We start from the raw sequence: 26518 nt of genomic DNA, 5'->3' as shown, positions 1-26518 counted from the left end.
CCCCTTGGCAGGAGGTAATAATGCATCGTGGTTAGAAGAATAGTCTCTAGGGGCCCCTGGGTGGCTCAGTTGGGTAAGTGTGGGACTCTTGATTTCGGCTCAGGTCATGATCTCAGGATCGTGAGATGGAGCCCTACATGGAGGCTGCTTAAGATTCTCTCCCTCCTCTCCCTCTGTCCCTCCCCCCCAAGCCCAGGCCCCACCCCACCCCAGGCCCCACCCCACCCCACCCCACCCCCATGCTTACGCACCTGCACACACACTCTCTCTCTCTCTCTCTCTCTAAAAAAAAGAAGAGCAATCTCTAAAGTCAGATTGTCTGGGTTCACATCTCAGCCATGCCACTTACTAGCTTTGTGTCAGTGGGAAACTTAATTAACCCCTCTGTGCCTCAGTTTCCTCATCTATAAAATGGGAATACAATAATATCTACCTCCAGGTTGTTATAAAGATTACATGGAAAGTGTTTGACACAAGTTACAAAGCACGTCCTCTGCAAACACTAGCCATTGCTGTTATCACTCTTTAACTGTTAATGTATTCTCGTGACTTTTCCTATCATGGTGGACCTACTTGTTCAAATGGAACCGCAACACAGTCTGGCTTCTTTGGGTTGAGTTAAAATTCCCAATCCTGGCCACCTGAGAGCCGGTTTGACACCCTGTTGGGTTTGCTCTATTCCACCAGTGGGCAAACTATCGCCTGAAAGCCAAATCCAGCCCGCCACCTGTTTTGTCTTGTTTTTAAATAAAGGGTTTTTTTTTTTTTTGGCACGCCACCACATACACTCGTTTACATATTATCTCTGGCTGCTTTGGCGCTACAGCCCGAGTTGGATAGTAAAGCCGAAAATATTTAGTATTTGGGCCTTTAAAGAAAAAGTTTGCCAATCCCTGCTCTGTTCTTTTCAGACTGTATCCCATCCATGCAGCAATCGTGTGATGGGTTATCGATTACCAAGGAGACCAGGTAAGAGTGGAAATGAACCACTGCTGCCTCTTTTCATTGGAAAAGCAACTCCAGAGTACTGTTAGTAGAGAAGGCATCAATGTAACCTTTTAAGAGTAGTGCTTTATGGGGCGCCTGGGTGGCTCAGTTGGTTAAGCGACTGCCTTCGGCTCAGGTCATGATCCTGGAGTCCCTGGATCGAGTCCCGCATCGGGCTCCCTGCTCAGCGGGGAGCCTGCTTCTCCCTCTGACCCTCCCCCCTTTCATGTGCTCTCTCTCTCTCATTCTGTCTGTCTCAAATAAATAAATAAAATCTTTAAAAAAAAAAAAAGAGTAGTGCTTTATGTCGTCCTTCTCTGAATTGGACTATTTACATAGCCCATCACTTGACTGATGTCGTTCAACAAGCAAAACATTAATAAACTTTGTGTAAGATTATTAGCTTGACGACTGCCTTCGGCTCAGGTCATGATCCTGGAGTCTCGGGATCGAGTCCCGCATCGGGCTCCCTGCTCAGCAGGGAGTCTGCTTCTCTCTCTGACCCTCCCCCCTCTCATGCTCTCTCTCTCTATCTCATTCTCTCTCTCAAATAAATAAAAAAAATCTTAAAAAAAAAAAAGATTATTAGCTTGAAAACAGAAGACTATTTCTAAAGGAAACATCCCTTTATTAAAAGCCTTTTATCAAAGAGTACTCTAAAAATAAATTAGCCTTTCAAATAAGAGTAAATATAGATAGAATGTATCGCTTTCGTTTTCTCTACAAATATCTTTGACATGTTACTAACCACCTAATGAAGACAGACATTAGATGAATATTTATGATGGCCAGGGTTGATGAATATGATTCATGAACTATGCATTTAGTACTGGATTTCAGGACAGAGTCATGGGCTATGTTCGGTCATAATTGAATACACTTTGAATGACCGCTTACATTAGGCCCACGACAATGAGAAGGTCCATACCCACATAGAAGTTTCAACTTCTTTCGTGAAATAATAATTCAGGGCAGGGAGACAGAAAGTTCTTTGAGAAACACAGCTCTGACCAAAGAACACTGTTGCTTTTATTATGATCAGAGGTCAGTCTTCAACAACCTCCTGGAAGCAGCCCAGACCCAAAATCGCAAGAGTGAGTGGGGAGTATTTGGTAATTAGGGTTGTTTTTTGTTGTTGTTAAGACAGTACAGTATTTTTTAAATTTTAAAGAAAAATTCCCTTTATCCTTGTGCCTAAGACAGCTGTTTTCGTTTTTGTGTGTTCCATATAGACTCCGTCCAAATGCATACACATGTTCACAAACAGCTAACTATCCGTGAGAGTTTGTCGTAACAGAAACAATGCTTTCACGCACAGAGGTTCACCCACAGGATGAGCATCGTGGAGGTATCAATAGTATTGTCTGTTAGAGCTGCAGGCGCCTCTCAAACCTGACTGCATATTGGCCTCACTGAGAGGGTTTCTTAAAATACTAACCTTCTGGGCCCACCTGCCAAACATCCTGATTTAATTAGCCTGAAGCGGGCTGCAGGGGTTGAGTCTTATCTGAAAGTTCCCCAGATTCTGCAAATTCTAAAATGCAGCCAGGTTGGGAGCCATTCAGCTAGCTGGATGCCCTCATTTTACAGGTTAAATACTGAGGCCAAGAAATGCACTTCAAACCTGCTGCCCTTGCCCCAGCCAAAAGCTTCCAGGGGCCCCTGACATCACAGCAAATACACAGCCGGTCTGAAGACCTTCTGTGGAAAGGAATGCTCGGAGCTTTCCTTGATTGGGCTGATGTGGGCGTATGCCAGGGTTCTGAGAATAAGGATTCAGCCCTTTCAAAGCACAGAATAAAACCTTCTTGAAATATTCCAGGTCTAACTTCTGGAAATAGGAGATGTGTTATCATGCCTTAATTGGGGGTGTACTTTTGGCCAAGTTCGTACTTACTGTCCCAATGTCTGGGGTTGTGTTCCCTCAGCTATCCAGGTCCCAGTGTCATGGTCGATAGGATGGCCACGTTAGTAGAGTTCCCCCGAGAGCAGGCTCCCAAGCTGAAGACTTGAGGCGCTCCCTCCTCTCGATTTTCCACTCCCTTTGGGAATTTCCTCTGGAGCCGAGATTAATCATTATGCAAATGTTAAGTACTTTGAAAGTTGGAGAAAGGAAAGGAATTTTTTAAAGCACTTTTGTTATTATAGTTTAGGAGAGATCACAAACAGCTGTTGCGTTTGACCTGCACTCGAGTTCTACTGTGCGGTCTGTGTGATATCAAATTATATATGTATATTCTATTTAAATCTTCTTTAAGATGTATATGTACTTTTGGGTTACCTGGGTGGCTCAGTCAGCTAGGCGTCTGCCTTCAGCTCAGGTCGTGATCCCAGGGTCCTGCTCAGTGGGGGTCGGGGGGGTGGGAATCTGCTTCTCCCTCTCCCTCTGCCTGCTGGTCCCCCTGCTTGTGCTCGATCTCTCTGTCTCTCTGTCAAATAAATGAGTAAAATCTTAAAAAAAAAAAAAAAAAAGATGTATATGCACTTTTGCCAAAACCTCTGGGTTCCCATAAATATCCAAATATATCGACCATCACCCAGCCTGTTTGCACTCCCTTCCAGACTTAAGGGCCATTCTGGGAAAAGACAGATTAAAACATTTCACCCTTGGAATGTGAGTTTGACTGAGATTTTATTTAGATTTTTTAAATAGCCTAAATGCCTGGGGTGATCTGAAAGGAAATGCTGCAGAATCCTGTTGCCTAAGAAATAGGGCAAGTCTTGCTCACTCAGGCATAGCCTGAAGGGAAAAACAAAAGTCCTCACTCTTATCCTGAAGGTCAAAACTTCTTTGGCTTCTCCTGTCCTAGTCTCTTCCTCTGTGTCCTCAAGGGTTTCTAAACCATAAACTGCTATTTAATAATTTTTTATATTAAACTTTTCCTGTTCAAATGATGGCAGGGTTTCTCCCTCCTGTTCTGACCCATACTGATACCAGGCCCTTCTGAGACACTGAGTTCCCCAAGAGCACAGGACGGTCGGTGCTGCAGGTCTGGGATGAAGCAAGCAAGGCACATGGGTTCATGGAGTTGCAGGGTTGTTCGAGGGCAGGGGGGGCACCTGAGGGTAGGTACCTCCTTGCATGTGAAGCCCTAGGTCCTTTGCTTGCCTTACCCAGTCCAGGTCTTGCTGTTCTGTTTTCTTTTTTAGAGTTCCGTCTAGCACGTTCCAGAGAATTCATCTACTGAAACCCTCACCCCCAGTGTGATGGTATTTGGAGGTGGGGCCTTTGAGAGATAATTAGGTTTGGATGACGACAAGAGGGTGGTGCTCTTATGATATAATTAGTGCCCTTATAAGAAGAGGAAGGCAGAGTGAGAACTCTCTCTCCCCTGCATTCACCCGGGAAAGGCCATGTGAGCACACAGAGAGGCCAGGAAGTGGACCTCACCAGGAAGTGAATCTGCAGGCACCTTGACCTTGGACTTGCCAGCCTCCAGAACTGAGAAATAAATGTCCGTTGTCTAAGCCACCCCATGATGATGTTTTGCTCTGGAAGCCAAAGCTAAGGCGGTGCCCACTCAGCATGTCCTGAAAGGCTGAATCACCTTCTGTGTCTCAGAACCGTCTCTCTAATGCAGCTTAAGAGTTGAGTCTCTAAGCAGTGTAGCATGGTATTCAAAAGCCAGACTTTAAAGTCTTGTAGACCCAGGTTCAACCTTAGCCCTACGGAGACCCTGGTCTAGTCACTCCTTATGCCTCAGTTTCTTTAGCTGTAAAATAAGCGAAATAATAATACCTACTCCATAGGGGTGTGGACAGGATCGAGTAAGACTACACACAAAGGGCTTAGCTCAGTGCCCTCAAATATTAGCTATACTGTTAATAGTAGGCTCCAGTCACTCCCCATTATATTAACCCCAAATTCTGCCTAGTCTGAGTCACCAAATGATGAAATAGAGCCAAAATCCAGTATGTGAGTAATTAGTCATTCAGAGAGGGTCTAAAGTCTCAAAGTTGAAGGTCGCCTCTGTCTGTCCCAAGAGCCAAACAACAGCCAAAGTAAACAAGGTTTAGGAAGGAATGTAAAGAATATAGCAATGGCATCGATCTCTTTTCCCATCAAAGAAGATTAGATTAGAATAAATATTCAATCTACTCTTTTTTGTTTCCATTTCAAAAAGTTGAAACTTTATTCAAACCCCATTCGTTGAGAATGTTTAGTGCCCCTTTCAGGTTCCAGGAACTATGCTAGTTAGCAAAGATTTAAAAATAAGATATCCTCTTTGCTCTCAAGCCACTGAAGGTCTTGAGGTACAGAGATAAGCATGTAAACAAAGCAAAGGTTGTTTTGAGTGTCGCTTACTCTCACTGAGGTGGAGTTCACAGCTCGGCAGGAGGGAGTGGGCAGGGAGCTGGCGAGGTCAGAGAACCTTTCCCACAGGAGAAAAATGTACTCTCCATGATCCATATTGCTACTGCCCTGAGGAAGTGGAAGGAGAAGCACGGAAGCTAATTCCTGTGATAGACATATTCTCGCCGTGGCCTGGCCACAAAGGTTTACCATCTGGCTTGCACAATTCCTTCGTGTTTAACAGTTGCCTCTCACAAGCTGGTAGAAACCAACTTCAGAACATCCCCGTGGAGGTGCTCTAAGCCACGAGTAAAATTGCTCTCAAACTGTATTGAGCGTAATTTAATTTCACCTTGATAATCCTGGAGAGTACTTCATGGCATTGTAGTTCCTGAGAGTCAACATGGGGAACATTAATTACTCTCGCACTGTGTCTGTGCAGAGTTGCTAATCAACAGTGTTGTGGTAGATAGCTGGCTACACCAAGGGGCTGACAAGGAAAAGACGGAACAGAATGTCTTGTAGGTTGTCAGTGGTATGATTTTACTCCTTAAGGAGCTCTGGAAGGAATCCAGTAGAGGCTATCACCTTCCTTAGGTAAATTTATGATGGTATAAATAGTAATAACAGTGACAGAAATCATAATCATTTCCTTCCAGTGGAATAAGGCTTTACAGTTTTCAAAGTGAATTGGACTTTCGCCTTGAGGAAAATAGAACAGAGGCTTTATCTCCAGAAACAAATGGAGTGTATAAAATTCATTCTTTCTCGGCAGCCCCATGCTACTGACTTCTGCAGAGCATTCCAGTTGTATGTAGCCGGGGCTTGGGAAAGTTTCCTAGCTCTTGGGAAGGAAGTTAACTAAAACATATGACATCTCTGGCAAGAGTCACAATTTCACACAAAAACTTTCTTGCGATAACTTCACATATTGCTTCCCCTGGTGGGATCACCATCTCTAGGGAAGGCTTGGGTCTAAAATGACAACTCTATTTAATAAAAGTGAGAGCTGAATGCTAAATCCAGCAGGTTTTATTTCTCACGAAGAAGTCTTCATCTTAAAATCACTTGTTATGGATGATGTTATGACAGAGGTAAGTCCTTCCAGATTTTTTTCTTCTTGTTTGTAGAGCATAGAAGCATTTTTAAGCTTCTTGCATGAAAAAAATAAGCAAATATGGTTACTACTCCTGCAAGTCAACAGTGTCTCCTGTAGATAAAATATTACAGAGTATTTGCTATTTACGTGAAATTGGAGGTGGGGGTGGCCACTGGAAAGAGTGTTGGCAGAGATTGGTGGTTGTAAGATTTCTTCCTGAATTAGACTGGTTATGGAAATCAGTGCTTTCAAATTTCAAAATGTGCTAGATATGGCAAATACATATATATGCCGTAAGGAAATAAAAGCCAGATAGGTATTTGCTATCCTAGCTAGTAGAGGAAAGTAAAACCATTTCAACATTAAGGGATGAGGTTACCACTTACGGATGTGGTGCGTGCCCTTTATGGTCCCGTGTGTACAAGGGCCAGGCTCTGCACCGAAGAAGGTCTGAGGTCCGACTGCAAGGTGTGCATATAAAAGATTTTCAGGACACATTTGTTGATCATCACAGTGCTGAGATGGTATGAAAAGGTTGGACAAACACCTACTGCAAGCAGCGTATTCATTACCTATAGGAAGGGGAGAGTCAGAGCTAGCAGGGTGAAGGTCTACGTGTATGACGCTTCGGTCCCTTCCATGGCACTGAAGAGTGACAGGGGAGGCTGTTCAAGTCCTCTGACTGCCCCAGAGACTTTGAACTCTCAGAACGAATAATTTGCTGTGAGCTCGAAATATAAAACCAATAACCATTCCTGATTTCGCTACTGTATTGACTAATTATTTGACTATGTACAATTGACCAATTATCTACACCTTGTGGAGAATTTTAAGAAAATCTTTGCAGTGTATATTTTCATGAACTCAAAAGTTATTTTCTCCCCTCTATTGAAAGGCTGTGAAAACACAAATGTCTGCCTGTAACAATTTTAACTAACACTTTCCCACAAAGGAGCATGTCCAAGAACCTCTAAAAAGAGTCTAATAATCAGACGTCAAATATATGAGGTAGTAGGAGGAAGAAAGAGAGAGTGTGGAGAAATAACAATCCACAGATAATCTGTAATGCAATCTCTTAAATTAGAACATTTAATTTCCACAGCTACCCCAAGAATTCCATAGCATATTCTTGCTCTTGGATAAAATCAGTGACAAAAAATGAGATGGTCAAGCAATAGCAACAAAAAGATTAGGAGAAACAATGAGTTTGTAATATCCTCGAGCCAAAGGAGCACTAATACCTGAATAGTGAGAGGAACGTGGCATGGGTTTGGGAATAAGGTATAAACCGATGTTGGAATCCGGGTTGTCCATTTATAATGTAATAACCTCGGGCAATTCACCTAATTCCTCTAGGCCTTAATTTCTTCATTTCTTAAATGGGATAATTATACCTAAGACATAAGATTTTTGAAAAGATTTACACTCAAAGCTCAATTCTAATTATCATCCAACAGGCAGAAAAGTCTGCTGTGTGATTCTCTTTGGGTTGTGAGTGAGTGGATATGGATTTCTCTGGCTGATCTGTGCCAGGGGATATGACTGTGCCGGGAGACAGGAAAGGTTGGAGGTGTGCAAAGGCTCCCGCCTCCTGCCCTCCATGTGCACACTTTCGTCACCACTGGTGGAGTCACCAGGCTGTGGTTAAGTCTTCACTGAGGAGGTTTGCATGGTTCCCATTCCCATCTGGAAGGAGGAAGCCCCGGAATGCTTGTCCCACCGTCCCCACAAGTCATATGGAGGCCATTCATCACATGGCAACAAGAGGCCTTGAGGCTGACATGATAGGTCCTTCTGCACGCTCTATGGATCTTGTCCTGACAGGCAGAACGGGGCCAACATACATTGAGGATACTGAGTGCTGTCTCCATACCGTGGACTGTTCTAAAGACTGTGTGGAACTGAATTCATTTCTCCCTTCAACTCTGTGAAGTATTTTACAAGACATAGAAACTGAAACACAATTTCCATTGCTTGCCCAAGGACCCACAGCCATATTAGTCTGGCTCTGTGTCAGTGGGGTGAACTATTACGCAAGCCGGCCTAAGAAGAGTAATGAAATAATGTACATACAGCTCCTAGCACAGTGTCTGGCTCTTGGAACCTGGTCTGTCCATGGTAGCTGGTGTAGCTACTGTGCGTCTGAGACTTTGTGAACTCCTGCTTGGGTGGCCACCTGAACCTCTACTGGATCTGTTCACAGCCTTTGTCCTCTGACTTATCAGTAGGTAAAGTCACAGTGCAGATTTTGGGGGCCCTTCTGGCTGAATTCTTTCAAGACACTGGAAATTTCGTGAACAGCTGAGCAGATTGGCCAACAAGACCAGCAGTAATTCTTATTCATCCTCTGGGTAATTTGGCACCTAATTTCACCAAACTATTGAGAAATCTGTTTTCTTGGCAAGTAACTTCAGAACTGGTGAATCTTGGCAAAAATGTGGCCATCGGTTAGGTTAATAAATGTTTCTGTGTGATAATCATCTATGTGAGTTATAAATTTGGTTATATCATTTGAAAGGAAATTTCTTTCTGTTAATGGTGTGTGGGAGCAGAAGGGGAATGAGGACAGAGGTGAAGTTGGTAGGTTAGTTCACAGTATCATTCTGCAAATATCTCAAGTGGGAAAAAAGAAAAACAGATGACAAATAAAGAAACTATTAAGGACAATGCAATTGTATTCTAACTGGACATATTTTTATCACCATTGAATCCATGTCTTATAGCTTTTCTGAAAAATCAGCTATCAAAGTGACCATAAAGTAATTTCACTTTGCATCAACTGTTTTGTAGAGGAAAGAACAAATGTTCTTAGGTACAACTACCAGATGGGCTGGGATTTTAATATCAGCCTTCATACTTACCAACTGTGCAAACTTGGGCAAGTTACTTAACCAGTCTGAGCAGAAATTTCCTCCTATCTAAAATTCATCCAACAAATTTGCTGTAAGGTCTAAAGTATGTAAAATTTTTGTCACATAGGAGAAGCTCAATAAATGGTAATTAATGTTGTTATTATCTCTGTTTGGTTTTTCTTTGAATAAATTTCCGTGACCCAAAAGAGGGAGCTTATTCAAGATATATACCTAGATCTTTATTAGAGGGATTTTTTTAATCCAAATTATATGCATCAAATTGTTTACTTGAGTGGAAGAAATTCTAGAGTGAAGAATTGACTTTCTAATGACTAAAGTTAGTTGAGTAAATTGTCTGATCAGCTCAGGAAAAAGTAGGGGGGGGGCTCAGAGGTTGTCTTCCTCTGTCTATTGGTTCAGTTTATTTCTGTAAGCTTCTAATTTTTTTTTTTTTTTTTTTTAGCAATGGAGACATGGCCATTCCATTTCCAGTTTTGCCCTGGACCTAGAGCTATATACTTTTTAATATATATTTTTTTTAATATTTTTTAAGTAAACTCTACCCCCAACGTGGGGCTTGAACTCACTACCCCAAGATCAAGAGTCGCATGCATCATGCTCTACCGACTGAGCCAGCCAGATGCCCCAGAACTATGTTTTGAAATAGGGACAGTTGGATTGAGAAAATTCCTTTTGTACAAATAGAACTCATTTACAGCTAGTTATTCAAATATCCCGTGACAGCATAATAAAAATTTGGGACTTTCAATTTAATTAAAGGCTCCGGTTTACTCTTCCCCGGAAGTAGTTACTCACATTTGGAAACTGCTCTCTTTCATGTATTTAAAATAGCATCTAATAGTAAGACAGTAATTGATTAAGAAGTAATTTGCTGATCTGAAAGTGCTGATGTGATTTCAAAATGTATTTAAGATAAATCCAACTCAATGAGGCTTACATGCATAGATTGGGAAAATAAGGAGCTTATCATAGGATTTTCATAGCCACCTCAAAATGGCAAATGAAGATAAATTGCAGAAATCAGGACTACATGTTGTAATCAAAGAGGAACCTTGCCACAGACTGAAACAAACTTGGAAAACAAGTGAATGGAAGATTAAACAATGAAGTCTGAGTAAGATTGCTTGTTCTCCTGTGATTAAAGCCTGACAAGGCTCCATGAGTCAAAATGTAAACACATACTAGTTATGGTGGACCCCACTGGTTTATACTTTGGCAAACCACAGCTGCCTCAAATTTACCATTGAAAAGATGTTTTTGGGGAAATGAAACTAGATACCGCCTTCTATCATGCATGTGATCTATTATTCATGATAAGCAATTCCTATGATAGGAGTAAGCCTTCTTATAATATTCCAATGACTTTTCTACATTTTGAAAAATATATTTATAATATATTATCCCCTTATGTTTTTCATACCTGATTGACAAAATATTCAAGAATTTCCCATTATGTGCTTAATTTTAAGGTCTGAATTTTGAGATGCCTTCTTTTTTCTGACAGCTTTACTAATCAATGCACTATTCCAAATGTATGGATAGACAAACAAATACATACCAAGAAGCACATGGTATAAATGAGAGGAATCTTGGGACGCCTGGGTGGCTCAGTCGGTTAAGCGGCTGCCTTCAGCCCAGGTCATGATCCCAGGGTCCTGGGATCGAGTCCCACATCGGGCTCCTTGCTCAGCAGGGAACCTGCTTCTCCCTCTCTCTCCGTCTGCTTGTGCTCTCTCTGTCAAATAAATAAAAATCTTTAAAAAAAAAAAAAATAAAAATAAAAAAAAAAAAATAAATGAGAGGAATCTAAATATGGAATCAGCCAATAATAGTGAAGCTAATATTTATTGTTACTGTTTGCCAAACAGTGGGCTAAACACTTTAGAAGAAATATTTCTTTTAATCATTAGCAGTCCTAATAAGACAAAACCCCAGTATCCCAGATTATAGGAATAAAGGGTTTTGAAAATCTTTTTTTTTTTTTAAGATTTTTTTATTTATTTATTTGACAGAGAGACAGACACAGAGAGAGAGAGGGACCACAGGCAGGGGGAGTGGGAGAGGGAGAAGCAGGCTTCCCGCCAAGCAGGGAGCCTGATGCGGGGCTCAATCCCAGGACACTGGGATCATGACCTAAGCCGAAGGCAGACGCTTAACAACTAAGCCACCCAGGCGCCCCTGAAAATCTTAACTGTTGATAAAGAATTAAATCCCTAAATGAGAATAGAAAGCATTTTGCAGGTGATTTCTTGGTAATTTGTAAAACTGAAGTTTTCCTAAAATTAACCGTATACTGACGCCTACAAATCATACACTGCAAGCGTCTACAGTCAAATTTTAAGTGATTTCTCTGCTTTATTAGTCATTTTTATTAAGGTTTATATGAAACTTCTGATTGAAGCTCCAACTGAAGCCAAAAAGATAAAACCTTTCCCTATTGCAAGTTTTCACTGAAGTATCCTATCAATAGAAACCAATGCTAAGTCTAAAAGATCTTCCATGATTTGGACTTTTCATTCATTCCTTGGACTGTGTTCACTACCTTTTGTGCACCACACCTTGGGGACACGAAGAAGACATGAACTCCACCCTCGAACAATACTCAGCCTATTAAGAGAGACATGTAAACAAACCATAGCTAATATAACACACAATACATCACATAATAGAGGTAGATAGAATAGAGGCCCAAAGGAGGAAGTAGTCAATTTTCACAGAAAAAAAAGGAAAATTCTAAGAAACTTCATGGAAGCAATGACAGAAAAGGTAGTGTTTTACCCGGCTGGCTCAATCAGGGGAGCATGCAACTCTTGATCTCCAGGTTGTGAGTTCGAGCCCCACATTGGGTGTAGAAATTACTTTAAAAAAAAGACCGTGTAGGATGCCTGGGTGGTTCAGTCGGTTAAGCGTCTGCCTTCTGCTCAGGTCATGATCTCAGGGTCCTGGGATCGAGCCCCACGTCAGCTCCTTGCTCAGTGGGAAGTCTGCTTCTCCCTCTCCCTCTGCTCCTCTCCCCCTGCTCATGCTTTCTCTCTGTGTCTCTCAAATAAATAAATAAATAATCTTAAAAAGAAAAAGACAATGTATTAAATGTAGATGAAAATCTGTGGCTTTTGGAGGTTGTTCCATTTACTTATATGTTCAAGCTACTTTTTTGTCAAAAGATGAATTACTTAAAAAAAAAAAGCATAGGATTCTATCTCAGTCACCTACCATTCCATACTATTTTATTTCCTATTCCTGACATTCTGTTTCTCCCAGCACTTATCTTAACTCCATTTTTTTTTCTTTTAAGTAACTAATCAGACTGTTTTCCTATCAAATGAAAATTCATCTCAATACTTATGACACAACCTAGTGACACCACACGTAGGTACAGGAGACAGGTAAAAGCATGTTTATTCCCACACCGTTTATAAGAGAAAAATATGGAAACCATCTAAAGATGCATCAGTAAGAGAATGGGTAAATTGTGGCCCTTTTATACAATGAAAATACCGTATAACAGTTTAAATGAACTGGAAGATGTGTATTAATACATGTTGAGTGAAGACTCGAGAAGTGTAGAATATATCATTTTATAAAGATGGAAAACAGGCAAAAACCATTATAGTTTACAGATACATTTATAGTATAAGTATAAAAAAACACAAAAATTAAAACTCAAAAGTCAGGGGCGCCTGGCTGGCTCAGTCAGTAGAGCATGTGACTCATGATTTCAGGGTCATGAGTTCAAGCCCCACGTTGGGCATGGAGTCTACTCAAAAACAAAACAAAACAAACAAAAAAAACTTCAAAGGACACCTGGGTGGCTCCATCGGTTAAGCATCTGGCTCTTGATCTCAGCTCAGGTCATGATCTGAGGCTCCTGGGAATCAAGCCCCTCATCAAGCTCTGTGCTCAGCGAAGAGTCTGCTTGAGATTCTCCCTCTCCCTCTCCCTCTGCCTCTCCCCCCCACTCCCACACTCTGTCTCTCTATATATATCTAAAATAAATAAATAAATCTTAAAAAAAAAAAAACTTGGGGTGCTTGGGTGGCTCAGTCATTAAGCGTCTGCCTTCAGCTCAGGTCATAATCCCAGGGTCCTGGGATCGAGCCCCGAATCGGGCTCCCTGCTCGGCCAGAAGCCTGCTTCTCCCTCTCCCACTCCCCCTGCTTGTGTTCCCTCTCTCGCTGTGTCTCTTTCTGTTAAATAAATAAATAAAATCTTTTATAAAAAAAAAAACCCTCAAAATTCAGGATTGGTGTAAACTCTGTCAATAGCAGGAGAAGAATGGGGCAGGTTGATTACAGGGACTTTAACTATATGTGTAAGATTTTAATTTGGTCGGGAGAAGGAGAGGAAAACAAGAATAAGGGAGGGAGAGAACGAGGAAAAGAGAGATCCAGAGCAAATAGGCAACATTTTATTATATGACTGAGCTGGGTAGTAGATATATGACTTTTTTTTGTTATATTATTCTCTGTACTTTCTGTATGTTTAAAATATTCTCGGGGTGTCTGGGTGGCGCAGTTGGTTAAGCGTCCACTCTTGGTTTCAGCTCAGGTCATGATCTCAGGGTCGTGGGACTGAGCCTCACAACAGGCTTCACGCCCAGCCTGGAGTCTGCTTAAGACTCTCCTTCCCTCTGTGCCTTCCCTGCGTGTACACACACGCACGCTTTCTCTCTCTTTCTCTAAAATAAATAAGTAAATCTTTAAAAGAAAGGAAATATTCTATGTTAAAATGAAGGATTGCTAAATCTTTATAATAGTAGTGTACAATGTTACTAACCAAATCTAATAAATAGTCAAAAATTTTAAAGTAAAAAATGAGCAAACTGCACATATAATTTTTAAATTCTAGTAAAGGAACTTATTTGCTTCTATGGGAAATAATATTTTTGTGTAACTTTCCCACTTCCTTTCTAGAGCATTCTTAAAAAAGACAACGTGAATGTCTTGGCATTATAAAGGAGGTGCTAGTGCTTATTAGCTACTCTGCTGTGAACCAATCTGTGATAGAATGAAGGGCTCCTGAGAGACCAACAAAAGACTAACAATCTATCCAACACTTATTTATGCTTCTTTTTTTCTTAAGTCCCCTGAGGATTTTTAGGAAAGATGTTCAGAGTTTAGCAGGCCTCCAAATGAAAAAGCATAATATTAATTCATTTGCTAGTAACCAAATGACTAGTTCCAGAGGCAAAATTAAAACCTCAGCTTGGTGAATAAACCAAGGTCAAATTCACAATGGGTCTCTGACACCAAAAGAGGATAAAGATTTGAAGAGCGGCCATATGTAGGGAAAAGGACCCACGGCTGGGAGGATGGAGACCTAACCCCTAGGGCTAACTCTGCCATCAACTACAGCTAGTAGGGTGATTTTAGAGTGGTCACTTTACCTCTCCCTGAAGCTTCATGTCCTTGTCTTTAAAGTGAAATATTGGATTTGATCTTCTAAGATCCTTTCTAGGTCTAAACGTCTATAATTTGGTATCCTAAATCATAGCAAAATATGAGCCCTTGGTTTAAACCATAGGTAATAAAAAATTTGCATTAGAGATTTCTGTGAGACTGATAAATGAGGTAGAAATAGGTCTCTAGACCTAAGCTTAAGCAAATCGTTTCCCCCTACTCCCCAAAAGGGGAGGTAGAGATGGAGAATATATGTGATGTAGAAATTAACATGAGGTCTTTGTAATCTGTGAGAAATCATGGAAAACTACAATAAATCCGGAAAGTGGCACATGCAAATGCAGCCACTCCATAACCCTTTCTGAAGCTGTTATGTGTAGGGCACAGTTAAGCACTAAACGATGCAGTCCCTGCCCTCAAAAGGCTTAAGGTTTTTGTAGGGAAGACAGAAAAACAGACACTAAGTATTGTAACAGAGGCATGTACAATGTGTTACAAACTCAGATAAAGCACTTCATCCTGACTAGGGATGTCAAGGAAGACTTCCTAAAGGAGGTGAAGTTTAAACTCAATTCTAAAAGATAAATAGGAATTAGTTTCGAAGAAGCAAGTAGGAACCTCATATGAGAAAGCAGAGATGTGATACGAGAACATGGTTATTTCAGTAAAGAGCAAGTAGCGTGGTATGGCCACAATTCAGAGTAGAGAGATATGGCAGGAGATGAGAGTGGCAATTTAGGCAAAGGTCAGATCACTAAAGGTATCGAATGTCAACAAAAGCAGTTTAGATTTTTATTAACGATAATGAGGAACCACTTTAAGCCAAGGATAGAGACAAGATACTATGCGAATTTCAGTTGAATCTTTCTGAAAGCTCTGTGGATGACAGACTGTAGGTGTGAGAGAAGAGTCAGGGGACCAGTTATAAGACACCAGTACAGTAATCCAAGTGACAACTGGGGAGGGCCTGGGGGATGACAAATGCTCTGATTCTCAAAAGGGTAGAAAAGGACAGATTCTGGAAACTATAGATTATTGAACTACCTTTTCCTCTCTAGAAAACTCTCCAAAAGTCACCTAAAAGGTCATTGAGGAGCCTTAGAAAATGCGTTCATCACTAGAACTACTAGCAGTTCACCCAAAGAGGCATCCAGACCAACCTCCTCTCCTTTGCAATAGGTCAGCGAGATTGGAGAGATCAGAGAAGAGTTTGATGGTCAGTGTCCCTTGACTTCTCCATACTAACCCTGCCCTGTGCTTTGTTTCTGCCCTTGCCCTTTATCACAATAACTTAGGTAAAGATTTCTCTGTAAGGATTGTTAGGACCTCAGTGAGACCCTTGCAACTCAGAGATGGGCCTTTAAATCCAAAAAAAAAAAAAAAGGCCAAATAAAAGATGCTGGGACTTGCCAAAAATTTTCCCCAATTTCAGAGGCTATGGCAGCCAATCACTCGTGAGCCTTGATACTCTGATATGTCAAGAATTCAACATGATACTCCAGATGAGAACTGACCAGGCTGTCAAAGCCAATTAATTTTGTTTCATATTGGTTATTCTCAGCGTTAATCCTTACATCAATTTGTACCCATTCCCAATGAATGACTGTGGGTCCCCAAAATCCTGCCAGCCTCTCTTCCGTTCCCATCCTTGGGCTCTTGGCACAGCTGGTTCTTCCCTAGAATGCCCTCTCCCCATGCTTAACCTCTCTGATTTTAGGCCTCAGCTAAAGGCCTTCTCTGGCCACCCTACCTAAAGCTAGGGTGCCCCTTGGTTTCACCATCTCTGACCCTTGTTTTCTTTTAGGACATTCATTACAACCTGCACTGATTTATTTGTCTGCTTTCTTGTCTGCTTTGGTTTGGTTTTATCTTGTCAGTCTCCCCAAAAGAATTAGAATCCCCTGAGGGCAGGGACCAGGTCTGTCTTATTCATCACTGTATCACCAGCATGTAGCATGGTGTCTGGAACGTAGTACGTTGTCAATTAATATTGAATGAATGAATGAATGAATGAATCTTTGTCTTCCTTGATCCAAACTTGGCTCATTTATAAGACTCCAGTTTGCTTCCTCAGCCTCTCCACTTTGCCTCCTGCCCTGACCAGCCACCAACCTTCTCACCCACACAGTATATATCCTATTTCACCTCTCACCTCTGCCCGGCTCAGCCCTTCCAGCCAGATCTCTCCCCTCGGGCTACACAATGAACAATGTATTTGTCTTGGAGCTGTTTCTCTTGCTGCCTCAATGATCAGCTAGAGCTATTAACCTCAGCTGATCCTTGCTCCCTCTCCTTGACAAAAAAATAAATAAATGAAAACAGAAAACAGCCAAAACCACAGCTGCCTTGGGATCCTACAGCCAATCCTTGAGTACTGGCTCGAATCAAATTTACATCGGGCACAAAATTGGCAGTGTGGCTAATATAATGGTGAATCGATGTCATGATGATCTGGAACAATCACATCTTTTTGGTCAATCACATCATTGGAACACTATTTTCAAGCTGGGTTCCACACTTTAAGGGGGAAATATTGAAAACTTGAAGTATGTCCAGATGAACGTGATGAGTTTGTAAACTGTTGAAATAGGAATGGAGCTTAACACATGGGCTCTGAAGCCAGACTGTTTGAATCCGGGCTCTACTACTTGCTATGTGCTTTTTACAATTTAATAACTTTGTGCCTTGATTTCCCCAGCTGTGAAGTGGGGCTAATAATAGTGCCCATCTCACAGAGCATTGTGAGGATCAAATGAGTTGACACATGCAAAGCACTTAAAATGCTATCAGGCCCATATTAAGTGCTATTTCAATGTCAGATGTTCTATGAAGAATGGGGAAGAAACTGGTACAATATTTGATTCATTATTTCTCAAGACCCTTGCTGAGTGTGGTCTGAGGATCTACAGCATTGGCTTCACCTGGGAGCTTGTTGGAAATGCAGAATCTCAGGCCCCAGCTTGACCTATTGAATCCGAAACGGCACAACAGGAACCAAGTTGGAAGTGGGGAGAGATACAATCAGTAAGATGCCAATCCCATATAAGAACAAAAATGAAGAAAAATGAAGGTGGTCAGTGAGGCCTGACTAATATTAGGAAAAGATTCTAAATCCATCAAGGTCCACAGTCAAGTTACCCTTCATTACAACTCCTAGCCCACATTTAAAATAGATGGAATTAAACAGAACTTTTGGGGAACAGAACAAATGCTAGATTTAGGGTGTAAAGGGGCTGGGATGAGGGAGCAAGATGTGGAATCAACTGGTGCAGGTACCCATTTGTGTAGGGCATCCAAGCAGCAAAGCTCCCTCTCTGCCAGGTGAGGGGAAGGGATGGGTAGTGGGGAAAAGAAGGGGTCCATATTGCCCTGATTCCCTTCTTTTCCCCAGACAAGGTCACCATATGTCTCAGTCTATTCAAGAGGCTATAACATACCATAGACTAGGTGATTATAAACAACAGAAATTTCTTACAGCTCTGGAGGTTGGGAAGTCCAAGATCAAGACACTAGCAGATTTGGTGTTTGGTGAGAGCCCACTTCCTGGTTCACAGATGGCAATTTTCTGGCTGTGTCCTCACATGGGGGAAGAGCCAACAGAGCTCTCTGGGGTTCCTTTTATAAGAGCACTAATTCCAGTCAGGATGGCTCCATTGTCATGACCATAATCACCTCCCAAAAGCCCTACCCTCCAAATACTACCACATTGGGAATTAAGTTTCAACATATGAATTTGGGGGACACAAACATTCAGTATATTGTACCATTCTTAAAAGAGTAAAAGAAGTTCATTTTCTTCCAAGACTCCTCATTACTAAACCAAGGGTCAAGAACAATAAGTAAATCCATTATTGTTTCAAGACTGCATTGTGGCTTAATCTTGGTTCAAAGAAAATGAGACCGGCTGATGTTTCAATGCCAGAACAGTAGCAAAAAAAAAAAAAAAAAATTCGGGTGCCAACTATGGAAGTTTATTATATCTATAGTGAGGTGGAAAGCAAAGAATTAACAGGAACAAAAGTAACACATATGCCCCCAAATCTTCAGTTATCTCATGATGAGTCATTTGCTGAAAGCAGTGGTTCAAGAGGGCTACACCATACTTTGAAACTATGCTAAGTAACAGAGTGAAGAGGAAGAGAAAGGAAATAGAATCTTATCAAGAAGGAAATGAGCCAAGCAAAAGCAAAAGAATCTCTGGAATACTTGTGAAGTCAATCTATTTATAAACCTCAGAGCCCCTTCACCCTTTGGGGGAGGAGAACCATGAATGTAGGCCCTTTGTGGTTTAGCATTTACAGTTTTGAAACTTGGCCAAGTCCAGTCAGAACTCCAGAATTGTATTTTTTTTATATCTCTAATATTATTGGAACATCAGCTTGTTGAAAAAACAACACATTTCAACCGAACAAGATGAAAATCATGTGAAAGCAAATACATCATTTATAAGTAGATTGATTTCAGGGCGCCTGGGTGGCTCAGTCGTTAAGCATCTGCCTTCGGCTCAGGTCATGATCCCAGAATTCTGGGATCGAGCCCCACATCGGGCTCCCTGCTCTGCGGGAAGCCTGCTTCTCCCTCTCCCACTCCCCCTGCTTGTGTTCCCTCTCTCGCTCTCTCTCTCTCTGTCAAATAAATAAATAAATAAATCTTAAAAAAAAAAAAAAAAAGAAGAAGTAGATTGATTTCTAATGCAAATGTTTCCAATCCCAAATGGAGATGATTACTTGCCCCAGGAATATTATCAGATAATGAAAATTGAGCCCAAAGATGTAACTTACTTTATTGGTAGGTGGTTCTTGAGGTGGCTTAGGGAAATAAAATCAAACAACTTTTCTACCTACAGTGAGGGTAATTTACATATATTGGATTCTCTTTACCATGTAATTGTTAGTTTCCTAATTTACCGCTTGATTGTTAACTCTTCATTTCAAAAATAGCAGCTTCTCCAACAAAATTCAATTCATTCTTTCAAGCTATAATTGTAGAAATTTCTTCACTCTTGAATTCCACTAATTTCCATTAATTATCATTAAATTAGTAGATTAAACTTTAAGACCTTCTTCAATTGAAATGTTTGTTAATCTAATTCTGCCATTCTCCTTAGGGGGCTGTTAACTCAAAAATATTTGTTCTTTTGTATTTGTATTTCTGTTTACTCTTTTCCCCTCTCAAGTTAATTGTCAGGGACTTTATTTTTCCAACTTTGAAATGAGTACCTGTATCACATAAGCCTAATATTAAGAAAACGTATTTCAGCACCTATAATAGAAGTGACCTATTTGCAGAAAGAGACAATGAACCGGTTTAAAAGGTTTCTTTGTTTGTTTGTTTTTACGTATAAGCTATAAAATAATTACTAAAAAGTAAAATTCAGTCACTTTTCTTCACTGAAGATCAATTCTATCGGAGTCTTAGTATTACTGAAATCAAAGCACTTACTATTTAGTGACATCAAATTCTCTGATGAATAAGCTTCTGTTCAATGTTTACATTTTTTAAACAAGAATAGTGTTTCAGATTTCTTATATATCCATTTATATTCATTATGTGATACTGGAAACCATATGTATTACATTATAATGAGTCATTGCCACTAGGCCAACAGGAAGTAACAAAAAAAGCCAAGAAACAATGTGATTTTTTCAGAATTAACTGAATGCTAGACATTTTTAAATATAGCAGCATTTTCTTTCTTCAGAATAGACAAGAATGCCAACAGTTACACATGTGTGTATACTGTGTATGCATAATATTTAGCATATAATTATATATACACTGGCATTCATATGTAGATGTACACATATGAATAAACACATATGATTAAATTCCAACACAAATACATTGCTCTCCTTTCCTAGTAAAAAAAAAATCTGTATCTTAAGGTTGAATTTTAAAAGCCATTATAAAAAATCATGTTTATATATTATATCTAATCTACATCTAGTCTGTGGTTCTTTGTCTATTTCTGCATGTAGTATGATTTTTCTTAGTAAAGTTTAATTTTCTTTCAATTTTAACACATCACAAAGATGATCATATATATTTCCTGCATAAAATTTCTTTTCCTGAGAGAAAGCTTCTCAAAACATAAGATAAACTATGAAACAATAAGCAAATTGATTTAAAAATCAACAACCCTTAAAATGAGCTCTTAAAAACTGGACTCTTCTTAATCTTGGTAAATTACTGCATTGTAGCTGATCCTTTTGCATAGTGTTTATTCAATGTAGAAGTGTGTGACAGTGTAATCATATTCAGTCTTACAAGTTATTTGCAATAAAATTAGAAAATTGTTTCTGTTTTACTTTTTTTTCAAATTAAAAAAAAAATTCATTATCCTTATCTCTACGTCTCTAATTCTGGTAGCATCTATAGACCCGGAACTCTTGGCATGTGCTACCTTAGACAAACATATCCCATTATAAAATTTATATAAAGGAAGGGACCTCCCAAACCTCTCTCCCTGTCTTACATTATTTCAAAAATAAACTCAGGGCTCAGCGGTATGCATTTATGGTCACTAGCACTTTTTTTTAATTTTCAAAGAAATCATCAAACTTTCGAGTTGATTATACTTAAACTACAGAATCATGGAGTTTTAGGCAACAGGCCCTCATTTTACCTCAGAGATTAAGTGACTTGCTCAACAACACATAGCTCAGCAAACAGAAGGCTTGCACCAGAATCCCTTTCCCAGGTGGGTAATCCCCAGTGTGTGTGCTATAAGATACAAACAAGTAACATGTTGCGATCTTTATTGAAGAGAAAATGAGAATCAGCACTCTAAAATACCATTCAGTTCCACAGGATCCCAGGCTATTCTAGCCCTGTTCTAAACAAAGAGAAATTTGTAGATTTTATAAGCAAAGCCAAATTTTCAAATAAGGGAATAAGGCAAAAGCAGCAGCATAGGAAGTATGTGTGCTAAAAAAAGAATGTGCCTCTTCTTATCTCAGAAATACTGCATATACATTTTCTTAACTTGAGAAGTCAAGCTAAATTTGATTAAGCACATTTCTACATATCACATGAGCCTACCACTAGTATAGAAGAGAGTGGAAACCAAAAGAAATGCCACAGATTTCATGGTGTGATTCAGTTTCTTTCCAAATGACACTTCCTTTGAAAAGGCATATATTTGGAATTTGCCTTTTAGAAAATGCTTCTTTTCAATTTTCAAATATAATTCTGGTGTAATTAATTTAATCTGCATCTCAGCACTTCTTGAGCTGAGCTTTCCACCAAGCACAAGATCTCTGTTTATGGACCAGAACAAAGAACAGTATATTGAACGCAATCTGGAACGGTCAACATGGTGGTAGCCATAAGATGATAGAGCCTCCGTATATCATCAAAGGCATAGTCTTTCCAAGATGGCTTATCAGACCCCTGTTTATCCTTATCCATGTTCAAGTGCCCAACGGACATTTTGTTGCTATACAAATCCTGCAAAGTAAACAGAAAAGGTGTGAGAAAAAGCATCAGATGAGAAAAAAGATGAACCTTTATGGAAGGTGAGCCTGAAGATAAGGTCTACTTAAAATGCTTACATTCAGGGGCGCCTGGGTGGCTCAGTCAGTTAAGCATCTGCCTTTGGCTCAGGTCACGATCCCAGGGTCCTGAGATGGAGCCCCGTGTCTGGCTCTCTGCTCAAGGGGGAGTCTGCTTCTCCCTCTCCTTCTGCCTGCCACTCCCCCTGCTAATGCTCTCTCTCGCTTTCTCACTCTCTCAAATAAATAAAATCTTTAAAAAACAACAACAATAACAACAGCTTATATCCAAGGCAACTATATGAGGTGAGACAGCTAATTGCTTACTTAACACATTTCAAATTCCAGACTTTACCAATCCAAAGCAAAGTGTTTATCTTGATTTGACACCTGACATGGCACTGGGGAAGAAGAAAAATGGGGAGCCATTGGCCAGTGTTCTTAGTTCTCCATACTCATGTGTTTCAGAAATCAACAAAATCGCTGTATTTACAGGGAATGCATCAGAGATTAAAATAGAAGAAAAGGGAGCTGCTGTTTGAGGAGGAACTAGTAAGATTCAGAAGATTTGGGATGATGAAATTCAATCAGACTTTTATGTAGCTGTTCCAGAAATAATGCCCAAGCTTAATCCATTAAAGAAGGAAATGAAAAAAAAAAAAAAGATTTCCAATGCTTACTTGGAATTCCATTGCCTGTGACGTCCCCAAAGTTCTTGCATTATTTAAAACTGGATATGAAATTAAGGTAGGTGAAGAAAGGGAGAACATTTTCAAGACCAAAATAGCAATAGTAGATCTGGCAAGTGACAGATAGTTGTCAATCTGCTAGCAGTTGATCTCCTATCAATGTAGGCACAGACTGCTGAATTTGGGACCCTTTGCGGTCGGTCCTTTCCCTGGAAGTTTGTGACTAAAGATGAAGCCATTGTTGCCCAAAGGAGTAGAAACCAAAGAAAGTAACAATGAAGCTGCCTACAAGTGTTGCACTGTGAAATTTTCAGTGGCTTAAGAAGCAACAGAAAATTTTGAAACTGTATGATTTAGTGTCTTGTTATTTCTTCATCATTGTACTTGAAAATGAATTCTAATGCTGGAAAATCTTATAACACTTTCAAAAGTAAGAAAATAAAATGTTCTCTGTGTCTGAAAAAAAAAACCAGTGTCTTGAATTATTAGATAAGTTTTTGTTCTTACCGTCAAATATTTACATGAATTATTCGGGCTTTGGATGGATGGAGCTTTGAAATATTCAAATTCCTTGAAATATTTTATGATATAAGGTTCATATTTATTAAACCCCGTAGGATGTACTTTTCTGTGGAAGTGGAGATTCAGTTCAATTCTCCTTTCTTCAGTACAGAGAGCGTACAGAGCAGAGTCTGGGCGATGGAGGAAGGGCAAAGATAAGTAAGCCAGTCTTGAGAGATTTTACCCATAAGGGGAAATACAAAGCGATAAAATACTTGTAAAGTACAAGTTATAGAGGTCCTAAAAAGAAAGAGATAACTGCCAGGGGTGGCTGGAGGAAAAGCTTCAGACAGAAGCTAGCATTCCAGATGAGCCCTGAAAGGCTAACAGAGTATCACAAATGGGGGGCGGCAGTGAAATGAGGGGCTAAGCTGTCAACTTGACTCTTGCTCTCTTTTTCATTTATGAAACCCCTTTTAGATATCATAACCACACAGTCATCTTCCCAGCATGGTGCCAGCTCCTTTGGTCCAAACCTTGGTGCTGCCTCCCCACCAGGCAAACATATTCTGACTATCCCAGAAGCCCCGTTTCTGACGGCTGCCCCGCACTCCTTCCCCCACAGAGACTCCCCATTCAGCAGTTCCGCCCTTCACAAGCAGCATTCACAGTCTCATCAGAACCCCCACCAGATACCCATTCCCCCCCTCTTTCCAGTCCTGCTTGATGAAAGATGCCATCCAAACTAGAAACCTGGCCACACAGGTGACCTCATCCCCACTTCTAATGCTTCCATGACACCCCAAGTGATAGTCCTTAACTTGGGGTAAAAAGCTTTCCTGTCCAGCTTCAGATCTCCCCTGTCCCTCCCTCACAGTGACTCTTGTAGATCGCGTGCACACACACACACACACACACACACACAGAGGCATCATGTTGTTTCACCTTTCTGTTTTGCTGTGTTTCCGCCCCCTCTGTGTGGCATACAAGCCTCTCTTCCCTGGTTGCCTAAATACTTCCTACTCATCCTTCCAGTTCCAGTTTGAATGAATTTTCTTTTGATAGTGTCTTGCTCTTTCTAATATAACCTTTTAGCCTTTCTAGACTGAACCCATTACTCAGATCAGCACAACACATCAATCTTGATGTTTTGTCCATTCAACAGAGGATTCTTCCTCCTTTGGGGTGGGAGAAGGAATAAAGCTATGAATATTTATGTTAAGTCTTTTTTGTGTGGGGTGTCTAGAATAATAAATTTTGACACAAACTCATCAAAACATGGCTATATTTAACTATAATGCTTCATTGGGAAAACACTGAAATTGCCTAAAAGATGAATGATAAGGGATCACAGCAGACACATGAGCAGGGCAATGGCAAAAAGAAAATTTAAGGAAAAAGGATCAATAGAAGGTAAAATTAACTGGCTCTGGAGAAAGTAGGAGGAATCAAGAGTGAATTTGAGTTTGAGCCTTAGAAACTAAGAGAAAGGTAGTATCTGTGATGGAATCTGGAAGGTTCAAAAGGGGAAGAAATTTCTTTTTAATTTTAGAATTCTTTTTATTGAAGTGTAATTAACATACAATGTTATATTAGGTTCAGGTGTACAACATAGTGATTCCACAATTCTATACGATACTCAGTACTCACCATGTTGAGTGTAGTCACCATCTGTCACCATACAATGCTATTATAATATTATTGACTATATTCCCTATGCTGTACATTTCATCTCTGTGACTTATTTATTCCATAACTGGAAGTTTGTGCCTCTTCATCCAAAAAGGGAAGGAAATTTGATGGGACAGCAGGACATCAAATGGATGTACCACAACAAATTTATACCTATAGAACTCAGGGGGGAAAATATCCTAGGGTGAAGATACGGAATCATTTTAGAGATTACCAAAGACATGAGAATGATTTAAAAAAAGAGGGTAAAACCAGAGTGCAAAGGTCATGGCCTTGTGGGACACCTACAGTTACAAAATGAGAGAAGGAAGTGAAGGTAGTTTAAGAATATATATAAATAGGGGTGGCTGGGTGGCTCAGTCGTTAAGCGTCTGCCTTCGGCTCGGGTCATGATCCCAGGGTCCTGGGATCGAGCCCCACATCGGGCTCCCTGCTCCGCGGGAGGCCTGCTTCTCCCTCTCCCACTCCCCCTGCCTGTGTTCCCTCTCTCGCTGTGTCTCTCTCTGTCAAATAAATAAATAAAATCTTTAAAATATATATATATATAAATAAAGGAAGAGTCAGAAGTGGGAGTGAACCAGGACAGTGGAGCATCGTATCAGCCAAAGGGAGAGAGGGATAAAGGAAGAGCAGTCCACATTGTTGGATGCTGCCGAGGGGTGAAGGAAAATGAGGACCAAAGAGAAAAGCTGTTCAATTTGGTGATTGGGAAATGACAGTGGTGACCTCAGAGAGCGTGGTTTCCAAAAGAAAAGCAGGAGAGGAAGCTAAACCACAGACAGCTGAGAACAAACGGGCGTGGACTTATAGCCACGATGGTGCTTGGAGGACCACTCCAGTCCAAAATGATAGTGATAACAGATGGAATATAAAATGGGAGAAATGTTAGGCATGTTCACACTTAAAACACCTCTGCAGCCCAGAAATGGAACAGAAACAATATGGTGAGTGGCTGGATTCCGCCAAAAGCAAACAGAGGTATTCAGGAGCTGGATTCATTCAGGGCATTGGAGGCTAAACATCTCCATGTGAGGCAGAAGACCCATCTGCAATCAAGGGCTGGGATCAAGAGTCAGCAGCTGCCTAGGGCTACAGGCTTGTACAAACCTAGGTATCTAGGGGGGTGGGAGAATGACACAGTCTCATGGCCAGAATGCGATCCTGGAGAAGAGATTGGATGTACAATACTATACGATAAGACCAAAGTCTGGCCTGAGGGTCCCAGAAACGAGATGGAAATAACCACAGAACTACTAAATAGGGAAGGTTGAGTTCGGAGGGACAGAGGAAGGAAGGAAGGGAAGCAAGGAAGGAAGGTGGGAGGGAAGAAATTAGAGCTAAGAAAGAGCGCCCAAAATAGAAGCAACAACAGTGAGAAGAGTTCATTCCAGACAAAAAAGGGAAGGGAAGATTATAAGACAAAGAAAAGAAATTGGAGGTTTATATATTGAAATATTGAAAATATTGAAAGAGGTTTAAATATGGTGGAGT

At 40.5% G+C, this 26518-nt stretch overlaps 2 long non-coding RNA genes and 1 pseudogene across 2 annotated transcripts; 2 read left to right on the top strand and 1 right to left on the bottom strand.

The window, feature by feature from the left end:
• The first annotated feature begins 6289 nt into the window (after positions 1 to 6289).
• Positions 6290 to 9392, top strand: LOC118526248 (uncharacterized). Its single transcript, XR_004912525.2, has 2 exons — positions 6290 to 6375; positions 7838 to 9392. It is a non-coding gene; the product is annotated as an uncharacterized LOC118526248 (long non-coding RNA).
• Positions 9393 to 21393: 12001 nt separating this feature from the next.
• Positions 21394 to 23529, bottom strand: LOC144379341 (uncharacterized). Its single transcript, XR_013442165.1, has 2 exons — positions 23342 to 23529; positions 21394 to 22101 (listed from the first exon to the last, which is right to left on the bottom strand). It is a non-coding gene; the product is annotated as an uncharacterized LOC144379341 (long non-coding RNA).
• LOC144379309 (large ribosomal subunit protein uL1m pseudogene) lies at positions 22153 to 23066 on the top strand (annotated as a pseudogene).
• Positions 23530 to 26518: the final 2989 nt, after the last annotated feature.

Source organism: Halichoerus grypus, chromosome 10 (genome assembly GCF_964656455.1).
Source record: "Halichoerus grypus chromosome 10, mHalGry1.hap1.1, whole genome shotgun sequence".
Classification (NCBI taxonomy): Eukaryota; Metazoa; Chordata; class Mammalia; order Carnivora; family Phocidae; genus Halichoerus; species Halichoerus grypus.
Note: the sequence above shows the minus strand (reverse complement) of the source record. Positions and strands in the feature narration are given on the sequence as shown.